We start from the raw sequence: 6,708 nt of genomic DNA, 5'->3' as shown, positions 1-6,708 counted from the left end.
AAAAACCCAGGATCTGTTCAACAAGTATGTAAAGTATGCGAAAGTATGAGTCTGATGAGGGCAAATCCCAGGCCTAAACTAGACATAACTTTCGTTATCCTCTAAAATATTGATCGAAACCAGGTTTAATTGACTGTTTTAGTGCGTTACCACTTTACTACGTGATCCAAAGCAGCAAAAACCCTCGATCAGGTCAACATGCATGTTAAAACTGCGAAAGTATGACCCTGATGAGGGCAAATCCCAGGCCTAACCTAGACCTAACATGCGTCATCTACTAAAATATTGAGCGAAACCAGGTTTAATTGACTGTTTTAGTGTGGTCCCTCATTACTACGTGATCCAATCCAGAAAGAGCCCAGGATCTAGCCATGAAGTATGAGAAATATGCGAAAGTATGAGCCTGACGAGGGCAAATCCTAGACCTAACCCAGACCTAACATGCGTTATCCTCTAAAATATTTATCAAGACCAGGTTTAATTGATTGTTTCAGTGTGGTCCCACATTACTACGTGATCCAAACCAGAAAAAACCCAGGATCCGTTCAACAAGTATGTGAAGAATGCGAAAGTATGAGTCTGATGAGTGAAAATCCCAGACCAAACCTAGACCTAACTTTTTTTTTTTTTTTTTTTTTTTTTTTTGTCGTGGGGAAAATCTTCGAAAGACTCCCTCCCACCTCCTTGGGGAGAGGTGGGAGGCGTGTGTGGGATTCCCCGCGCCCGTACAACGACAGGCGCGGGACCTACCCACTAAAAACCCCACGGTGACCCTTCGGCACGCTTTGGGAGGATACCGGGAATCGCTCGAAGCATTCTTCCGGTATCCTCCCCGTGCCCGCGCTTTCGCGCCCATCCCCCGGGGGGACAATCGGTCCCCCCAGTAGACACACTGCCTCATAGCGGCGGGACGGGGCCACTCCATCCCGCCGCTATCCGTCCCGGGGCCGCGTTTAGTGGCGGCTGCGAGCCCCAACTCGCAACCGCTCGCGACCCTGTTTCCATCCCTCGGTGGCCGGGCGTTCATGGCCGCACCAGACCGCCGAGGGTGCCTCCCCTTGCGTCGGACCGGTAGGGGAAGGCACTCCTACCCCCAACCGGTCCGACCCGGCGCCGCCTGGCGGGAGGAGGGTCCCCTCAGGACCCCCCTCCCAGCCTAGGTCATCCGCCACGCCGAGGCGGCCGCCCGCGACGCCTCGCGACCGGGCGACGACCTCGGGCCACCGCACGAGCGCGCGCTTCAGCACGCCGCTGAAGCTCGCGCTCCCTCCCCGCGGCCTCCTTCTGCAACATTACGTTCTCGCAGAAGGAGGCCACGGCCCTCCACTTCTCCTCGCTGCCGAGCATGGCGCGCACCACGCCCGGCAGCGAGACATCCCGCCCGACGACGCCGACCAGGACACGGCGCTCCCCCTCCCACGCGGGGCATACCTCCAGGGTATGATCCGCCGTGTCCTGCTCAGCGTCGCAGTGGCAGCAACGCGCCGTCGGCTCCTTCCCTATCCGGCACAGGTATCTTCCGAAGCTGCCATGCCCGGAAAATACCTGTGCCATCCGGTAGGTGAGGCTGCCATGGCCTCTGTCCAGCCACTCCTTCAGGAGTGGCCGAACAGCCCCGACAGTCCGGTGCCCCGCGGTTGGCAGAGCCAGCCGCTCCTGCCACGCGAGCAACACGGACTGCCGGGCCTGGCGCTTCAAATCGCCCCAAGCAGGTACCTGCCCGCCCGGGACCGCCCACACTCCCGCGCGACGGTCGACGCAGTGCCGGTACATCACCGCGTGCGACCGCGCGAGCAGGTCCATGGGCGGCATCCCCGCTAGAACCGTCGCCGCCTCATGTGACATGGTCCGATACCCGCGGACGACCCTGAGCGCCATGCGCCTCTGCACCCGACGCAGCATAGTCATGCTGCGCCGGGAGGCAGCCAGGTCGTCCGCCCAGACGGGGGCCCCGTATAGGGCCACCGACTGGACCATTGCCACATAGAGGCGACGAACTCGGCCCGCCGGGCCCCCCAGGTTGGGCAGGATCCGGCCCAGAGCCGCAACCATCCTTTCCAACCGGGGGACCAGGCAGCGGAAATGCTTCTCGAAACGCCAGTGGCTATCGAGGATCAGCCCCAGATACCTGATCTGGGGCTTCACCTCGATGTCAGCCCCACCCACCCGAATCAGAGGGGGTGGCGGATCCTGCCGAGGTGAATGAAACGCAATCACCTCGGTCTTATGGACCGCCACCGTCATCCCCATCCCCCTGATCCGGTCGACGACGCGTTGCGACCCCTCCTCCGCGCGACGCATGGCCCTCCCCCAGTGCGCCCCGACGGCCAGCACCAGTGTGTCATCCGCATAACACACCGCGCTGACGCCGTCGGGGAGGCCGGCCCGCAACACCGAGTCGTACGCGATGTTCCACAGGAGTGGCCCGAGGACCGACCCCTGCGGAACACCGCAGTACACCTCCCTCCGCATATCACCATCCCGGCCCGGATACTCGATCCACCTGCCGCGGAGATAATCCCCGACGACCGCCCTGAGACAAGGGGGGACTCGATGATATTCGAGCCCCCTCCTTATCTCTTCCCAGGGGAGGGTGTTAAAGGCATTGGCAATATCCAAGGATATTGCCAATGCCACCCCTCCCCGGGAGACGGCCGCCACCGAGAGGGCCCTCACACGACCTATCGCGTCGATAGTCGATCGGCCCCCCCGGAAACCGAACTGGCAGTCGGCCAGACCGGGATCACCCCGCGACAGGTGCTCGACGAGGCGGGCAGCAATCACACGCTCGAAGAGCTTGCCCACCTCGTCGAGGAGACAAATGGGCCGGTATGCGGAGGGAGACTCCGCGGGCCGACCCTCCTTCCGGAGGAGGACCATCCTCGCCACCTTCCAACTGGGGGGGAATCGCCCGTCCCTCAGGCAGCGGTCGAACAACCGCCTGAGGTCGGCCCCAAGGACGCCCTGGGTCAAGACCCAAACCCGGCCGGGCACACCATCCGGACCCGGGGCCGTGTTACGAACCCCGAGCCGTCTGATGGCCGCTGCCAGCTCCTCCTGCGTGACCCCCAGCTCGGCCGTCCACTCCACTGGGACAGCCGCCGCCGCCGGAGGACGCGGTCCCCTCTCCCCAATTGGGAAGAGTGTATTGACCACGTCCTCCAGCAGCCGGGGTTCAAGACCCTCGGTGACGGGGGGCGCCCACGGGCGGAGCTTATTCAGCACCACCTTATATGGGCGCCCCCATGGATCGTCATCAAGGGTCTGGAGGAGCTCCTTCCATGCCTGGGTCTTGGCCCGTTTGATGGCGACCTGTAGAGCAACCCGCGCCACGCGGTATGCTCCATACAGGTCATCAGCTGCCCTCGCTCGCGCCACGCCGTCGCCTGTACGTTGACGACGGCGCGCGCGGGTGTACTGGCGTCGGGCGCGGACAGTCGCGACTCGCAACTCCGCGATCGCGTCCGACCACCAGTACACCGCCCGGCGAGGAGAAGCCCGCCCGACCCGAGGCATCGCCGCGTCGCAAATACCCGCGACCAATGCTCCGAGCCGGGCGACCTCCCCCTCTATGCTCGGCAACTCGGCCGCTCCCTGCGGCCAAGTTGCAGCGAGGGCAGCTGCCATCAGGGCGTCCTTGTCCAGGCGCCGAAGCGCCCAGCGGCGTGGTGGGGTGCCACGCAGGCGGCCGTGTCGGGATGCACTCGCGGCGGCAGAGACCTCCATCCGGATGTACCGGTGATCGGAGAGTGTCTCTGCCCCCGCGACCACGTGCCAACCCGACACCATGCGCACGGCGTTGGGGGTCGCGAATCCAACATCCACGATGGACCCCCCATATCGCCGCACGCATGTGTGCTCCGACCCCCGGTTCAATACCCGGAGGTCGAGCCCCGCCGCCCAATCGCCCAGGATCCCGCCGCGAACGGAGGTCCTGGGGGATCCCCAAGCCACCGACTTGGCATTAAAATCCCCCAGGACCAGCACCGGCCGGGCCGCGTAGCGCTGCACGCATGCCGCGACCTCGGCCAAGTACAGCTCGAACGCAGCGTGACCGCTACGGGGCGAAATGTAGCACCCCACCACAGCGACTCCCCCCCAGTCCACGGCGACGAATCCCCGACCGCGCTCCAACAAGGAGAACGGTGGGGACCCGTCGCCCCCTCCCCATACCGTCGCCACCAAGCCGTCCGCGTCGCCCACCCAATGAGGGTGATCAGGGACGCGGTACGGCTCGGCGGCGACCGCCAGGCCAACCCCCCACTCCGCGAGGACTTGGGACATCAAGTCCTGTGCCGCGCGGCAGTGGTTGAGGTTGGCCTGGAGGAGGAGGCGGGGCGGCATTAATTAATGGCCGCGCCAGCCTCCTCCCGGCCGTCCGTCCCCGTAGCACCGTCCACCTCCATGGAGGACGATGCCACCGCCCTCGGCACCGGAGCCGGTGCAGCCCGCCTCTTCCTCTCCTTCCGGGAGGGGGGGGGAGCACTTCTTGCTCCCCACCCTGTGATCGGCTGGCCTCCCCATGTCCGCACACAGCGGGCAGTGGGGGGCCGCCGAGCACTGGCTCGCACGGTGCTCTTTGGCACCGCAGCGGTAACACTGACCGCTGCGGTCCACCGGCGAGGTGCACCACTGCCTCACGTGCCCCAATTCGAGGCAGCGGTGACACTGGAGCGGGCGCGGCGCGAGGATTTCCACTCGCGCCGAAACCCACCCCACCAACACCCTCCCGGATTCCGCCACCTTACGGGCGGCGGAGAGGGGGCACCGGGCCCACACCGACCCGAGGCCGGAGGGCGACCTGCGGATCTCTCCGATCCGCAGGTCCTCCACAGGACAGTCCCCCGCCCTCGCAAGGGCACGGGACACATCCTGTGCGCTGACCGAGTCGTCCAGCCCACAAACGCGCATCTCCGTGCGCTTCGTGGGCCGGGCGACCCGGACACCTCGCTCGCCCAGCTGCTCCCGGAGCCTCTGGGCGAGACGATCCGCCTTCGCGCCGCCTTCTGCACCGGGGATCTCCAGCAAGAGACCCCCGGTCACGGCCCTCTTCGCCCTCACGGAGGCGATGCCCAGCTCTTCCAGGGAGATATTCTCCCTGGCGAGCCGCATCGCCTCCGCGAGGGTCAGGTCGCCCCCCTGCGCAACGGTCAGCGTCACCGCTGCCGTTTTTGGGGGACGACCTGGTCGTGCCTTCCCGACCTTCGCGGCCTTTACCTTGGCCGCCGGCGGCGGAGGCGGAGGCTGCGGTTGCGGGGCCTTCCTCGCCGCCCGCTTCGCCTTCCGCCCCACCACCTCACTCCACGCCACCCCCCCTTGGGAGGGTGCTGTGGAGGACGCGACCACCGCGACCACGGGTACACCACCCCCCTTGGGGGTCGCGACCCGGGGCCCTGGTGCCGCAACGCTGGGCGGAGCCTTCACTCCGCCCTTCTTTGCCTTCCCCGACTGTACCGGAACAGGTCGGGGAGGCACCGCCATCCTGCTGACCGCTCTTCCGGCGAGGAGCTCCTCCCGGAAGGCGGCCAGCTTGCCATCAATCATGTCCCCAATCCTCCTCAGAAGATCGTCTTCTGAGGAGGACGGGGACTTCTTCACGGGCGGTGTGCGGGTGGAGGGGCCCGCGGTGCCCCGCACCACTGCCGCCGCACTCCGCTTATGTACCTCCGCCGAGGGACGCGGCGGTGGAGGAGGAGGGAGGATGGGAGGGAGGGCCGCGCTGTTCCACAGCGCCTCTGCCCTCCTCCTCCCCTGTCGCTCCTCCTCCAACAGGAGCTGCAGACGGGCGTTCCGCCCTCTGAGCTCCCGCGCCGCCTCCCTCATTTCCTCCGCCGCGGCCTTCAGGGCCTCCGCGCCACCGCTTTTCTGCCCCTTAAAGGCGCAGGCAGCGGCGACTTTCTCCACCCGCCTCAGGGACGAGGAGATCCTCTCCGATATCTCTTCGGTCACCTCGTCCCTGAGGCAACTCAGCCTCACCGACGGGCTCATCGCCCCGCCCACCTCGACGACGGCCTGCCCCGTCCTCTTCCTCTTAGAGCCTATGTGGCTCGTGCTGGAGGAGAAGGACGAGACCGACGCCGTCTCGTCGTCCTCCTCCACCCTCCACGAAGCCGGACCTGGCGCTGAGTGGGGCGCGAGCGCCGCCACCCTAACCCCAACCCCGTCTCCGTCCTCCCCAACCGACAAAACCCGCCCCATCCCCATTTTATTTTCTGTGTCCATAAGAATCCCACGAGATGGTCGGAAATAAAGGTCCACCCGGGCAGAGCCGCCTTACCCGGGTAAGCCTAATACTCCGGGGGTTCGGCAGGTTCCCCGGAGGTGGTCGCTTGGGATTGGGCCTTCTCCCCCAACCATGCATCCCATCGCCGCGCACCATAGCTTAGGATTGGAGGGCGAATTTATAGAGTCGCCATACTCGTGGCCCAGGCGGTTAAGCCAAGACCCCCGTTCCTCCTGCCGTCACGTACCATTCACAAAACCAATAGGGAATTGTGAATGGGTCGTTGTGACGACCAACAGGAGGCTTACGGTGTGTGTATGACTCGGGTACCCCGGGTTCGTTAAGCCCGTACTGCAGCTGAAAGGCTGGCAGCCCCTGAGGGAAACCTAGATCTAACTTGCGTTATCCTCAAAAATATTGATCGAAACCGAGTTTAATCGACTGTTTCAGTGTGGTACCACATTACTACCTGACCCAAACCAGAA

This window comes from Colletes latitarsis, unplaced genomic scaffold (genome assembly GCF_051014445.1).
Source record: "Colletes latitarsis isolate SP2378_abdomen unplaced genomic scaffold, iyColLati1 scaffold0018, whole genome shotgun sequence".
In the NCBI taxonomy this organism is placed as follows: Eukaryota; Metazoa; Arthropoda; class Insecta; order Hymenoptera; family Colletidae; genus Colletes; species Colletes latitarsis.
Note: the sequence above shows the minus strand (reverse complement) of the source record.